General features: G+C 44.9%; 1 protein-coding gene across 11 annotated transcripts in view; it reads right to left on the reverse strand.

The window, feature by feature from the left end:
- Positions 1–10385, reverse strand: part of PER2 (period circadian regulator 2) — a 49631-nt gene extending 39246 nt beyond the window's left edge. For 9 of the 11 annotated variants that reach the window (XM_074912653.1, XM_074912656.1, XM_074912662.1 and 6 more), the window contains exons 1-3: positions 10023–10089; positions 2004–2059; positions 882–935 (exon numbers count right to left, since the gene is read on the reverse strand). The gene's annotated coding sequence lies outside the window, so the exon portion shown is untranslated. Of the gene's footprint in view, positions 1–881; positions 936–2003; positions 2060–10022; positions 10090–10339 lie in introns of those variants that run through there. The other 2 variants (XM_074912654.1, XM_074912661.1) reach the window with 2 other exon arrangements.
- Between the last annotated feature and the right edge of the window lie 5497 nt (positions 10386–15882).

Genomic DNA, 15882 nt, shown 5'->3' on the forward strand with positions numbered 1-15882 from the left:
GCCTCTGTGTACCATAAACTGATAAACAGGATTTACATTATAAGCTCTCTTATGTCTGACCATGAGAAGTGTTAGAAATTGCTGTATCTGGAGCTACTCACAGATTTTGCAATTTTTAGCTTGGACACTGAAAATGTAGAACGTCTTTCAGCACTAGGTAAATCCTGGTTCAAAAACAGTTCTTCTAATTTCCTCACACTAACTCATCTCCCTGTAAGATGTATTTCCTCAATGAATAGGCCTTCACTAATGGAGTTCTACAAGAAATTAGCTACAAGGTCTTGCCTGACTATTTATGAAGTGACATAGCACTACTCCAGTTTGATGACCTCCATCATGACATTTTCATAGATAAAAAAAGTCAAAAAGCTTTAACAAAGTCTAGGTTTGAAGAGGATATTCGCAGTAGCAGCATATACCATTTTAATTAGGTATCATATTGGCTTCATCTACTTAATGCATTTAGGAAGACATTAAGAAAAAACAGTCCTTGTAAACTACTTAAAATTCTCATGATAAGCCTTTCTACAATTTAACTGAAAGCTAAGACAAATCTACAGTAACAGGATTTTTATCTGAAATTAAATACAAGTCATTCAAACCAGGTATTTTATCAGCTTGAGTAGAGTTAGAGGCAGTTAAATTTAATCTTCTGGTTTTATTTATTAGAGGAAACATACATGTGAGTATGCTCAAATCCCAAAGAATTAAGAGTATATCCATGTATGACATCTCAAGAAGGTCATTTCCACAGAAGAATTAGTATACAAATAATAAAGAATTTGTGACAACATTTCCTTCAATACCGAGATATATCTATTCAAAGCATAGAAGACTTCAAATATTAAAAAAGAATTAACAACCTGCTTTAGGGAACACACCTGTATGACAGGATCTCAACCAAATTGACTTTCTGTAGAGAACTGAAGTCGCACCTGCAGCATTGAAAATGTCAGCTTTAAGAGCCTATTCAGATCACATTTTGTAGCCATGACAACACAGGGGTTTTTTCAATTATCCCCCCCCCCCCCCCCCCCCCCCCCCCAATCATTTAGACTAAGCAGACACTATAGTATTAGCCCTCAAAATCTCAGTTACAATTTCACCTGTATTACAATATTACAGTACTATCCAGAACTGCTATCCTTTTCTTTCCTGTCTTGGCCAATACTGTCCCATCATCAGATCACATATAAGAAAACCACTTGGATAAATTTTCTTTGCATCGCAGATGACATGCCTTTATCATTCTCCTTTAAAAACTCTCAGCTTTGTTTTGCTCCAATAACCATCAACTTTTCTTTATTTTAAAAATATTTCCACAGTTCTGACCATCTATTCTGCTTCCTTAATCCACCACACAGCCCACCTGAGTTGTAATAACCTTTTTTTTTGTCATCAGCTTCTCACACATTGAACATGAAGATGTACAAGTCAGTATCTCTGATGCTACATGTTCAGATTCTCAGAGATTAGAATAACATCAGCCTGTTAGAAAGTTGAGCACAGATGACTAAAAAATACTGATGGAAGCTATGGCCTGCTTTCTAAATCAAAGCTTAAAAGCGTAACATTTTCCTTTCTCTGCCTGAGCTATCATCCTGATTATCTGAGTAACACTAGATACTTTGTTTTCTGGATCCCCAGAATTTTCCTCATCATTAAAATTTCTTAACAGACCTGCAAGAGCAATCAAAAGACTGGAAGTTATTAAACTTCTGCACAGCAATCAATGCAGATGTAGTACTTGATACTGGATGCTAGACTAAATTTCAGTTTTCTGAAGATTTAGAGAAGCCACATCACTTCCATCTGCTTTATTATTCATACAACAGGTGTTTAAAAACTTAATGCCCTGAATATCTTTTTATTTTTCAACATTCTGACATTACACCTCAAAGGAAGCATAGAAAGCAGCAACAACAACAAAAAATCAGTTCAAACTCACTGAGAAACAACTGATATTATAAATCATTGTCTTGGAGACAGCATAAGACACTCACCTGAAAATGTGCCAATCACAATCCTTCCAAATCTGAAAGTGTCATCAATATATTCCCTATTAAAAATAAAAAAACATCAAGTTTTATAAATAAAACTTTAAATTATTTCAAACATAAATCAAGTCCCTCTAATAATGCAATACAAGTCTAGCCATGTAAAATACATATTCCACAGATGAAGAACAGTTATAAAGACTACAAATACAAAATGAGAGGAAATAAAATTCCAAATTAGCATTAGCAGATGAAGCACCCTTCAGAGACCTAATTCAACTGAGTGAAAGTATTGACATCATGACCAAGACTAGTTTCATATTCCAAAATACAAGCACACATTCTTAAAGCAAGAGCTGTTCCCAGCTTACTAAAACTTACACTTTTACTTACATTTGTTACTAAAAAAAAAAACAAACCAAAAACAGAGAAAGAAGTTTCTTTAGCTGTGTCCCAGAGTGCCAAACAGGGGAAAAAAAAAAAATATCCTGTCCTCAAGTGATGGTTCCTAAATGGACCTAAACTAATGTTACCAGTCACTTCTATTGCTGAAGCACCCAAGGCACCACTGTTATTTAATTTCCTTCCAGTTTTAGACTGGTTTTGTTGTTCTTAAAGCTGCTTATTCTCTCCGTGGAGTAACTAATAGCAAAAAGTTTGCCTGAGGTAACAGGACAAAGTCAACTCAGTTTTACTATGAATAGCACAGTACCAGCACATTCTTGAACTTATCAAGCTCACCTCATGGAGGGTCAAGCTCACCTACGCTGTGTTGACCAACCTGGGCCAGCTCCCAGTTCACCACTTGCTTTCCTGTAGCTATAAGAAGCCAGGTACCAAAGGTAATTAATCCTTGTTCTATTAAGCCCACCACCTGTGCTCAAGTCTCCACAGTGGATGTGGACTGATAATCCCCAAGAGTCAACAGAAACTGTCTTTCTCAGGTTTCTTCTTTCACTTCGAATAAAAATTCATGACCTACAACTAAGTCTAATCATCAACAGGTTGGGTATTTGCCATAAAGAAAAAAAAGTCAGAGACACATACCCCTGCCAGAGAAGATTATGGCAGCCTGTGCCAAGACATCTTGTGAAGAAGATGAAGTCTCCTTTACCTGTCCCATGCTAATTTCTAGACATCCTTCCTTCCAGTCTTAAAATAGGTACCTTCTTATAAGTGAACTATAATTCTTCGTATGAAGTGCAAATTTTAAAAGATATTTGATTTTCTTTGTAAACAGGTGAAATGCTGGGGCTTCAACCCCAAGCCCCAAATTAAGGTTGACATATGGGTGATTCCCACAGCCCTTCCCAAAGGGGGGGTGAGTTTGCCTTTAGGCTTCCCTCCAGGGTGGGGCCGGCCTGGCAGGGAGAGCCATTGGGTAAATGACCCCAGGTGTCTGCATTCAGTAACCCAAGGTCAGGTGTCCACTGAGGAATAAAAGCTGGGACCCCTTGCAGGCAGAGGCAGTGTCTGTCTGTGAGGGGGATGTCCTGTGCAGAGTTCCCTGTTGGGGAAGGACCTCCCGCCTCCCTGGGACTGGGCTCCAGTCAGGTCTGGCTTTTGTAAATGTGGGCTGTGTGGAGATTCAGTGTGTGGCTTCCTTGGTCTTATGTGTTTGGCTTGTTGACTCGGTTGTCTCCTGTTCCTTCTATGGGAGACTGCATTTCACCATTTATTCCACCCATTGTTGGTCGTGGGGTGTCGTTGTTGGGGTCAGTGGGGTTGATGTCAGTTATGTATAATCTGACTTGTTTGTACCCCCAGCACTCACCCATGTACTGACCCTTTTGTATCAAACACAATTTGGTTATTGGTTCATCTTTATAAAGGACACAGCCAGCATGCTAGGCCTGATGATTGGCAAAACAACAGGAAATGCTACTCTCTTCCTCAATGGAACTGGAGGAATTATTAAGTAGTCAGAACTCTTTAACATTTACATATGTCAACTCTCGTCATTTTTGAGTAAAACAAAAAATTATACATTTGAGAAAGTGTTGTCACAGAAAGGAGGGAAAAATTATCACACCCCATCATGCAGTCATACATTTCACCTTTATCATAGGTGAAACTAGATGTAAAGTATCTACTCCACCATATTTCAACTTCAGTATTTGTTGACATCTCCATTAAGCAGCATATTTGCACACCTCCTGCTCCCCTCCCATAAAAAGGCAGAATTTACAGAAGTTCCAGGTTAATGCTGTTCTTTAGACATTGCTGCAGTTCACACATAGTTAGAGACTTCAGTCATAATGAAAGTCCCATTCTGAAAGACTCTATGCCAAAGACATTCTCTATTACTAATACGGCCCCCACCGCATCAGTAATACACTCCATAAAGTGTGGCAGCCTAACAAGCATGATGTACTTGTCCTATGAGTTGGCTATATTAGTACTCAGAAACAAGAGTCTGAGTCACAGAGGAACCCATGGTAGAGATGTAACTGAAATCAAAGAAGTGCTTTATACATTGAAGATCTTTGTACAATTAAAAAAACTAAGTAGCAGAAACATAAAAGTACATGTAATAAGGTCAAGCACAAAAAACACACTAAGATACAAAAGCTGCAAGGAATAAGGAGGATAGGAGGCAAAACCAACAAAAAAGAGAAGTACTGGACACCTTCACCGCTTCATCCTGTCCCCCTAAGCTCCAATTATGAAAATTTACAGGTGTTATTTAACAGTGAAGTGCCTCTGTTTTAGGACAGGATGTCTGAAAGGCAGTATAGCTTTGGTTCTACTTTTAAAAAGCCAGTTCTACTTTCAAAAACCATCTATACAAGGAAATAGCTAACTATTCTATCTATAAGAAAAATTAAGCGTTAAGAATTGCCATGGTAGACTCAAAACCGGCTGGAAACAAAACCCTAAAGTCCTTCCCAGACATCTCAACATAAGAGATGAGCCCTCTTTTCTCCCTATCACATATTTTCAGGATAGACATCGGTACAACTTGCACTGAATTTCTGCAACCTGCTCACACAATCTGCAGAATAACCTCATACTCTTGCCCCAAGAAACTTGCTCTGTGTATTTCAGTCCATTTGTTATGTAAAACAGCATGTTAACTCTCCACCCCTTCAGCACACCCCAAAAAAAGTTTTGCTTTCTACTGGAAGAAAATAAAGGAAAAAAGGAAAATCATACTCCATGATTATATATTTGAAGGAAAGTAAATTTAGCCTCACTTCTTATTGTGTCCTACAAGGGAAGTTGTCTAAATCAGACTACCAAGAAAAAGTCAGAGAAATCAGAAGGCTCCTCTAGGACTACCATATACTACTTCAGCAGCAGCTGAAAACATCTGTACAGAAACTTTTCTTGACCTTATGATAGCTTTCACACACAAAAAATTCTCATAACCTCGCTTGTGTATGTGGATAAGCAGAGAAAACACGCTCTTCAGAACCACTGCCCCATGCAACTTGCATGAAACTTAGTACACTGCTGCTGTCCCTCAGGAATTCTTCAAGAGGGAGAAAGGACCAAGAGGATTCTACTGGATCGGTACAAATCCAGAGCAGGCATTCAGACATAAAGACTCTATCTACACTTAAAGGATAACCTTAGAAATACAAAACAGAAGCACAGAAGCCTGGTCTGCCCATGTTCCAGCACTGCTGGCAGGCAGAGTACAAGCAGGCTGCACAAACACGCCTGGTGATCTACTAAGCCACTTACTAGACACCATATCACCATGCGTATGCTCAGGCATGTGGATTCCCATGTGTTCAGGTGCTTTCCTACTACTGCATATGGTTACTGGCTCACTGTCAGCGTGAACAGAACGTGTTCTAACGAGTAGCTTCTGAGCCTCTCCACAGCCTTTGCAGACATACCCAAACGATCTGACCCAGCTTCATTTTGGTCTTCTCTGTCATACTGTATCTCACAAAAGTGGCCCAGGGCCACAAGAAATCCCAGCCACAGTGAAGAGTGTTTTTGACTGCTGTCTTCTCTTTCCCCACACCCATTAAACATACTTCACCATGCAAAGTATCTCACCTGTAGCTAAAAAGAAACAACCCCCCCCACAAAACATCTACATGTCAGAAGGTGGAGTTCTTCACTAACCAACAACTAGCAAGCAAAAGGTGTGCCTTGCTACCAACAACACATGCAGCATTAACATCCTGGCCCCCACTACAGCAGTAGTTAACTTTAAGGCAGCTGTTAAAGCAGGAGAGGGGTCAGACACTTTTTACACAGTACACAAAACATCAGCAGTATTACTTTCAAGACCACCATTTTCTGCATCCAACCTCATCCATACCCAAAAGTGCAAGTCAAAGCCCTTCAGAGTAATAAAACTATCACAAAGAATAGTACAGATGTTAATTTACCCATTTGCCATTCAGTGCTTGACAAGGTAGGTTAACATAATAAATAATCAAGCAGTTTAAAACTTTCACAACAGGGATATAACCAAATGTGGAAAGTATGAATGCAGCAAGACAACCCAGTTTAAAATCTCTAATCCACCATCCTCACAGAGAAATTCTAGGCCATGCAACCAAAACTGGACACAAAATTCCTTTTCAGAAACACCTGATTATCTAGCAATTATGATGTGGTAACGTTATGAGTATAGTACAGCGTCTACGGGACATTCATGCCAAGTATTACACAACACCTTGCCAGGAACACGATGTTCCCTTTTAACATAGGCTAACCATAGCAACCTATATAAAACACCACAGCTGATCTAGACTAGTGATAATTTACTTGTTCTACAGGCTAGTGGTAATCTACTTGCTTTTAAACCACACCAAATGTACCTCATCCCACAGTAACTTGCTCATGTGCTTATAATTTAAGGGGTTAGAAAAAGATTTTCTGCAGTAAAGCACATTTTAATATTGTAAAGATGTTAGCAAAATAAGGGTGTGGCAAGAACCCAGGGAAAAAAATTGGTTTATCACTCTGTATCTAAACCAAACACTTCCTGGTCATAATAAAGTCTGAGGTGGAAGAAGACTCCAGAACTCTACTTCCAATCAGTTTCCCCATTTCACTCTAGTCTCATACTATGGCTAAACTCCATCAAAATCTCACTTTACTCAAAAAATGTGATTCTTCACAGGGGAAATTTATTACTATAAAAATATATTGTCCAGGGACAGGCTCAAGTAAGTATATCAAATAAACCAAGTTGTTATATCTTTTAACCTTCTGACTGAGGAAAAAAAAAAAGTAAATGGTACTAAGCCAAGACCTGCCACAATATGCTGTCTCTTTAATGCCTCTCTGTGGAAATCGAAAAGGAGTTAAAATAAGCTGTAAGAATGAAGATTACTTAGATATGCACAGATAGCATTCATGTGATAGAACAAATAGAGGAAGCCTACCAACTGACAAATAAGCAAAAAGCTCAGAAAAATCATGTAGTCTTTGGGTCAAAAAATGAAACTAGAAAACTTTCTGAGTCTGAAGAAAGTGCACAAAAGCCAAAATCTTTTTTTACATGTCTTCACCTTCAGCACTAGGTCAAGCCAAGCTACACTTCATTTCCTCACAGCACAGGCCAGGCCATGCTCTTCCACTGCAATATTGGACACTTATGTCAGCTACCAAACTAAAGCATTCTCCCTTCTACCTCGAAATAAACACCTGAAAAGGACAAAAACCACCAAAACTGAAGGTTATGACTTTTTTCTTCTACTCTAGGCCAAAGGTCCTCTCTTTTCCATTATGTCTTACTAGTGAGGTAAGTCACCTCCACAGTCCAGGACAAGGACTCCACGCCTCAGGACAGTGCCTAATCACAAGGCTAACAGCAAGCCTTGGATGAAGTGAGGACACGGTCCAGCTCTCCAGTGAAACTTCCTCACTTTATAGAAATAACGGTGTAAGAAAGGGCAAAAAGAAAGATCACAAGAACGTGCAAGCACACACAATCACAAGCAGGAACCTGATACTACAGCGCAACAATGTGGGCACGCTCCCTAACGTGAACCAAATTCCAGGCCCTGCTCCCAAATTTTGTAGTCAAGAGCCGCTGTGTAAAGTGTTTAAACTGCATGGGATGGGACCCAAGGCTGAGAAAAAAATCAAGGACACATACAGACACTGAGGCACCCTAAAAGGTATGAAAAGTTAGAGATTCATCAAGTGCCATGCCCTCAAAGCATCTAATATAAGTAGGATCTGTTTATGGAATGGGGTCACACCATCAAGGCCTTCGCTGTCAGCTTGACATCCTTAAGTTTTACCAATGACCCTACATTATTAAAACTAATCGTATTGCCACCATTGCAATTAATTTGGATTTTACCGTGACAATAAGCAAAAGACAGCTCCAAAAGACAGCTGCAGCTTTGACAAATGTCAACTAACATTAACTGTCATCTGTAAACAAACTCTGTGGTTAAAAAGATACTAGCAACTTGAAACAGTTTCTTCACTCACTATATTAAGTCATTTTTTCTTTACTTTTGACTTGACCAGACAATCCTACCACCAGAATTTCAGAATTTCCACCTTTTCCCCTTTACTTGTAAAGACATAAGTGATCGCTACTCAACCTCAGATATACAAGATGATAAACCTCAGTCTTACATTTGGAAAAAGAGAAAGGACATCTCACAGCCTAAAAACATAAACCAAGATGTTTCTTCAAAACGCTTCATATGCATGGTCTCAGCCAAGTTACTGTTTCGCTGGAATACAATTTCAAGTGCTTCAGTTTCCAAGTACCTCTTACTGACCTCTCTGGGGGCTTTTTAAGCTCCTGTGGTACACAGAGGAATGCTGTACCCTATCCAACCCTATTATAAAAAGTCAGTTGTGAAGTGTCAGCTTGACTGTTACCATACTGCTCATCTATTTGCATGAAACCGTACTTACATAAACTGTTTTGTAATCATGCATGTAATAGCATGCAATTAGTGTCAACAGCAGCACAACCACATGGTCTCAAGGAACAAAGTGTCCTTGCAACTACAGACAACACAAAGAAGAAATGCACAGCACCTGTTGCCTACTGTACCTGTAGCTCACACATCTCACTACGTGCTGAGATGCTGCTACTCAGTCCTACACAATTCCTCGCGTGAAAAATGCCACGCAGCTAACTGCGTGGACCTCTGTCCCCTCAAGAGGAGGAGGGCAGAGTGCGGGGCCGCGGGCCACGCTCACAGGGCGGGATACCTGCGGTCCCCGAAGGGGCCACCCGCGTCTGCGTTCGCTCTCTCCGAACCCCGGCGCTGACCTTTCGCACAGATGCGGCCGCGCCCCGCAACCGCCGGGGATGCCAGAGATAAGCCCCCCGGAGGGACCGGCCCCGCCACCACCGGGACCCCGATCGGCCGCCGGGCGGTGAAGTCACAGCCGACCCGCCGCGCTCCTCCCCCGGGCCGCCCTGACCGCCGCCCCGCGGCACCACCACCGCGGCTGGACCGCGGCGGGGGGCACGGCCGGACCGCTCCCGCCCCAGGGTGGGGGCCACCGCCGCCCCTCGGTACGGCCCTAGGCGGGCGCGGCCGTGGCCCTGCCGCCCCTCGGAGCGCTCGGCTCCCGCCCCGGCCCGAGACGGGGGGAAGGACGGGAGCGCCTGCGCCCCCCACCCCCAGGCGCCCCCTCCCTGCCCGAAACGGGCAGGGCCGGACCGCACTCACCCCCGGAGCCCCTCACCCCGAGGCCCGGCCCGAGGAGGGGACCAGAGCCGGCGTTCCCTTCCCCGGTGCGGCCGGAGATGGGGGTGGGGGCGCGCCACAGCCACCCCTTCCCCTATTTGCGGACGCCCCTCCGACCCCTGCCCCGGTGGGCCCGACCCCCGCGGCACTGCCCGCCCCACCGGCAGCCCCGTCCCGTCCCATCTCCCCGGCAACAGGAGCGCCCCGGCGCGCGGGGGTTATGTAACCCCGGCCCAGCGGGCGAGGGAAGCGGCGGAGCCCCTCGGCCCCCCACGGCTGCCGCCCGCCACCGCTGCCGCCGCCCGCAACCGCCCGGGCGCCCGCGGGGCCCCCCCCAGCCCCGGCCGGCCGCGGGGAGAGCGCCCGGCAGAGCACGACTCACCGCGCACACCGCTCCCAGCCCGCGCGGCGCAGCCCGGCACCGACTTCATACAGGCAGAAACGTGACCGAGCCCGCAGAGCCCGCCCCGCCCGTCCCGCCATTGGCCGCGGCCGCGTGACGCCGGCGGGGGACGGGGGCGGGGGCGGGGCGCGCGCCTCCCCCATTGGCCGCGCTGGACGCCGCTCACTTTACATAAGCCTCACGTGTGGCACCATGTTTCCACCGGCAGCCACGATCGCCTCCGAGCCTGCCCCGCCAGCCTGACACCCCCCCCCCCCGCCACGAGCGCGTCCCCGCGCCACCACCGGCGCGCTCACCGCCGGGTGCGGCGCCGCCTCCCGCCGCCGGTCCTGCGCCGGGCCGGGGTGCGGGGTGCCGGGGAGGGCCGCGGGGGGCAGAGGTTACAGGTTACATCACGCCGAGGGAAGCGGTTCGGCCCCGCCCCTCCGGGGCCGCCCGTGACGTCAGCGCGCTGGGGACGGTTGGCAGCTGGGCCGCGCGCCCCGCCCCGCCCCCGCCAGCGCGCGCGCGCGGTCCCGGCCGCTAACGGCCGAGGGGGGAAGCGAAGGGGCGGGGCGCGCGGGACCGCCGCCCGCTCCCCCCACGCGGCGCCCGGGGCCCCTCGGCGGCGGAAGCGGGGGGGGGCGAGGGGCCGCGGGGCCGCCCGCCGAGCGCCATCCGAGGCGGGTCAGGAAGCGCTCCCGCCCCGCCCGCAGGAAGAGGCCGCTCCTGCGCGGCCTGAGAGCCGCCGCCGGTAACGGCCTGGCGGGACCCCGAGCGAAGGGGAGAGGGAAGGCGGCCCAGCCCCGCGCTCCCGGTCAGAGGGTGTTGACTCGTTGCTGGCGGTGTGGAGGCAGCAGCTGGAGCCGCCGGAGATTGCCCTGCCGGGGCCCGCCAATGGCGTGCCGGCGCTCGGCTCGCTTACATAAGGGAGAGGCGCCCGTATCCCGTTTCCCGGTGGTGCCGCCCGTGCTGGGGGCACGCCCTGAAGTTTCGAAACTGACCCCGCGTAGTGTTCAGCAGTTGGGTAACAAACCAAAGGACGCGGCGGGCAAGCTAGAGCTTCACCTTGGTCCAGCACCATCCACCAGTCTGAATAACTACATTAGCATCAGTTTGAATAACTGCAAAAACGGTTAAACTAAGAGTTTCCGAGGCATTAAAGGTGTGTGCTGTTCTCCAGTGGAAAACTAGTTCTCAGTGTGCTAATTACCATATGATTGCTTTCCATTCCAAATGTGTAAGAAACACTTTTTCATATTTCTTCCAAAAAAATCAAATCTACCCTTTCCGTTCAGGCAAAATATTGACATTTCCCATCTTACAGCAGGAAAAAAAATATTACTTGTGACATTGGTCGCATGGGCTTTTGCTCAGGTGCCTGTACCCCACTTAAACTGCGTGAGAGAGAACCTGAGATGCGAGTCGCTGCAGTTCCCTGTGAGATTACCTGCTGTTAAACAGTCCAGCACGTTGGCTGACACTGTTCTAGTCTCCACGTCTTCCAAGGCTGAGCAGAGCAATCAGGAGCTGAGAAATTAATGAAAACGTATCCATACTCTGACCTTCATAGTCATATGTGGCGATGAAAAGAAGGAACAGGGGACATGCCAAAGCGCTCTCAGTCTCGGTGTGAATACAGCGCTCTGGTGTAACAGCATTTTTACAGTCGCTGCATACGGGCAATTGCTCCATAGGATGTAATGCAGTTGAGAGCCATCAGGGCTTCCTCTGTTTATCTGCAAAATGAGGTTAATGCCGCTTCCCTCCCTCACTGTGGTGTTAGGGATAAGTCCATTAGGTACATAGATATTTAAGCTATGACTGTTACAGAAACAGCCTGTGAGTAAAGTACTGTGGAGCATTTAACTCCTAGAGAGGAGAGGGGGTGGGCAGCGGAAGCATTAGGACCAGATTCTGCAACTGGATTTGCACAAGTCAGCTTATCAGGATCCCATTCTTAGTTTGCACTCCTCTGAGGAGTCTAATTTAAAGACTAATCTTAATTAGAGATTCTCTGTAGTTTGATCAACTTGCTGTTAGGACTTTACATCCAAAATTTCATTGTCTTTTCTGTTCTCTGCTTTAGGGTTGGTTGAGTTGGAGGGGTGTAGAACAATGGTTTCCACAGGATGCTGTTTTTCATGTCATGTGACAAAAATACCCATCTCTGGCTGTGTGCTAAGGGCCATATCTCTTACCACAGATTCAAAGTAAGGCGCTTCAACCAAGGCAAAACTTTGAGATCCCCTCCCACCCTGTCAGCGTGCAAGCGTGAGGAGCTGGAGACAAACTATGGCACTGCACTAGGGCTGAATGAGTTTCCAGAACAGACTAGGAGACACATTCGTCACTGCAGCAGAGCATGCCAGTTCTAGCAGGCGATCAGTAATCACCACCACCAGAAATAGCCGGTAGCTTTTCCATCCTAGTAACTACCAGAGGCATTACTTGAGTTCTGCTTATTTTAAAGGGATACTAAACAGTTATTTTGGTCAAGCTTATGGGAATCATTGTTAAGTTCTATTCCTGCCACCGTTTAGTGTTTATAACAGCACGAGTAAAATATGTTTGTGTGTGTGTACATAAAGTTTTAAAGAACACAAAAACTGTAACAAAAGCATTTAAATGGTTGGGGGTTTTTTTCCAGCTTTATTTTTTTGGTATTCAGTTGTAACTCTCAGAGCACGGTGAGAACAAGTCATTCATATATAAGGCAAGTCCTTTATATACATCAGTTTCACCATATAACACAACACATCTCACAGTAACGTTCATCCAGAGTGGCTTTTGGTTGGTGAGGTGGGGCAGTGTCCTGCTGTAAATTCTGCCTGGCTCCCTCATTGGTTTCGTGAGGCAAATGTTGGTCTGTATGAAACCCGCAGAAGACAGCAGGCCTTCTTAAGTAGGGTCCATCCATAAGCAGGAAGGTTTGGGCCTTGCCTTTTGTTTTAATAGCACAACTAGCTGATATGTAGTTTCCACATGCTATTGAATCTCTTCCTTGCCTAGCTTTTTTTATGGCATAGTATCTTTCTGAAATCACAAAAGATGAATTGGTAGAACTAGGCCTTTTCCTTCTTTTATTTCCTTTTTTTTTTTTTTTTATTGCAAGGAATTTACATGGAAAAAAAGTAATTTAGAAAAGCTTTTTTTTAAATGAAACTCCCCCTGCTTCTTGCACTTTCCAGGATTATCAGAACTTTATACACACAAAATGATGAACCTTTTCCCATCATACTTAAAAAATTAGTATTTTTGCCTAACAAAACTATTTAAATCAATTCTGATAAGCAGCAATATACTGACAGTATCAATGCTTTCTGGGGAAAAAAAAGAATCAAGTCTTTCAAGGCGGGGGGGTGTGGGGTGGTGGAGAAGAGTATTTGAGACTTCCAGAAAAACTACCTGAGGATTGCTTCCTTGGGTTGGCTACTGTTGAAAGAAATAGGGCTCAACTTTTTCAGGTAATGGTGCTTCCCTGTCCACTTGCAGAAGTCATCTGTTATAAGTTATATCACAGCACTGATGGAACTGTATAATGTTAAAAAAAAGAAAAAAATCAATATTTTGCAGCTGGAGTCAACATCTAATTCTTCATTTCCAACGTCTAATTACTCATCATGTGTACGCTGACGTTCATTGATTCTTGCAAAGATCCGGAAGGGCTTTTTTACTAACGAGCAAAAAAGCATCACTGTTACTGTCTGTACAGATGAAGGATGAGGGAAGGAAAAAACCCGCTTTCCTCATTACTGGTGAATCTATGGACAGGTTTTTCTAAAAGCATTACAAAGTGTAGGAACAAACTATAACAAGCAGAAACATAGCCATTTTCATACAGTCTTGAAAACTCTTCAGTTAAAATGTAAGGGAATGTAAAAAACATGATAAAGAACTCCAGCTCAAGCACCAAGTTCCTGAGAAGTGCTGCAGCTCAGAAGTCCTTTGCTGGTGTGTGGCTGTCCCCAGCCAGAAAACCTTCCCTAAAGAGTTCTGGGGAATGTAGTTTTTCATTCTGTCCCCATTATTACTGTTTTCTAATTATTTTTATTAAATTCAGTTTCTGTTAGCAACTTGAGTGTAATCTTAAGTTCCAGATATCTTGAAAAGTGACATAAAGGAGCCCTGGATTGTTCTGTTTTAAAATTACTAGAAGGATACAAATGGAAGGGGTGTATCTCATCACTGTAACTACATGTGCTGATCCCCAAGTTCGTTAATATGATTTCAGAAGCAAAATACAGGCCTGAGCACTCTGGCTCTGGGATCCTGATGTTTAGTGTGTATTAGCAGCTCATTTTCTGCAGTCAGCCTCACAGAAGGATGAGGAGAGCCTTAAGTTCAATAACAGTGCTGTAAGGGTTTTAAGTTTCCTGTGTAGCTCAGTGGGCTAGTTTGTGATTTTGCAGTCTACCTGAGGTGATCAAAGACCATACACATCCACCAAAAGGAATGGTCCTACCACCTCCACCAAGTTAAAAATTAGAGATTATGCAACAGTACTGTCAGCCAGACTAGGGAACTGATTTGACCACAAACATGCCATGAAAGAAGTTTTGGTAGGATCATATCACAGCTGCAGGAGCACAAAAGCCAAAACAAAACAGGATGGAAGAACTCATTTTGAGTTGAAGTGAGGGTCCAAGACATATTGTACATGGAATTATGGTGTCAGGCACCTAAAATGAAATGTGCATGTCATTAGACTAGCATAAGAGAGCTAGTAAGAGATGCCAAACAGAAAAGCGCATCCTCATTCCCGCCTACTGTGTTGGATTTATACACCCTCTTCTGCCCTTAAAACAAGGTTGGGGCTCACCGTTCCAAACCATCCAGACTTAGATGCCAAAGATAGCTTTCACAAGGTTTCTGAGCTGACCTAACATTTCACTTTCATCGAGGGGGGGGCAGTGCTCCTCTTCACCCCATCCCTGCCACCACTACCCCTTTTACCCTGTACTCATGATTATGTGGTCTTGACCCCTTCATTTTCCCTCTCTGATACTTACTTGGCTCCTTAGTGAGCCAGTTCAATTAGTTAATCTGTCAGAAAGCTTTCCGACTTAGTTTCCTGCCTGTTAAGCAACTGAATTTGATCCCTTGGTGTGAAAGTACATTTCCAAGTCCATGCATGGCATGGCATGGACAGGGTATGGGAAAGCTCTTTTAAAGGCAATGAGATGGCAGAATAACATTTCCACAGCTTTTGATACCTGAGGCACACTACATTCTGGATTAAACGTGGCCACACATAGCAGATGTCCTTGAGCCACCTGGATTCCTCAACACACACCTAAGCAGACAGGTCTATGACCTGGTGCCGGGCCCACAACACCGTGTATCCCAACCCTTGACTCCCCACAACCACTGATTCCTATGCACGCTCTTGGTATTGGTTTAAATTGGTTTAAACTCTGTATTTACTGACCAGAGTCAGTTTACTGACCTCCATCACATTTATGATCTCCTTTTGGACTCACTTCAGTAGAGTGAAGTGTTATTAGTTTCTGACAAAAACAGAGTGAGAGACATACCTTCCTTTAAAAACAGAATAAGGACAGAGAGACAAGATCTGTGTACTGGCTTCCCCACCAGTGAGCATTTATGCAATTTTTATTAAATAGTCATTACATAAAATGTTGGACTAGGTCCTGGCACAGGACTGGAGCTGGACTCTTGTTCCCAGGTAAACTCCAATCATTGTGCCACAGTCATGCTTCTGCTCTTAGGTACTAGGAATCTAGAGGCATACTTCTTCCTTAATTTGTTCTCATTTTTAAGAAACAGATTATAACATTAACTGATTATAACAGAAACATTTGTAAGAAATTGGATGCTAAGTAGCAGACTAGCTAGA

This window comes from Athene noctua, chromosome 8 (assembly GCF_965140245.1).
Source record: "Athene noctua chromosome 8, bAthNoc1.hap1.1, whole genome shotgun sequence".
Classification (NCBI taxonomy): domain Eukaryota; kingdom Metazoa; phylum Chordata; class Aves; order Strigiformes; family Strigidae; genus Athene; species Athene noctua.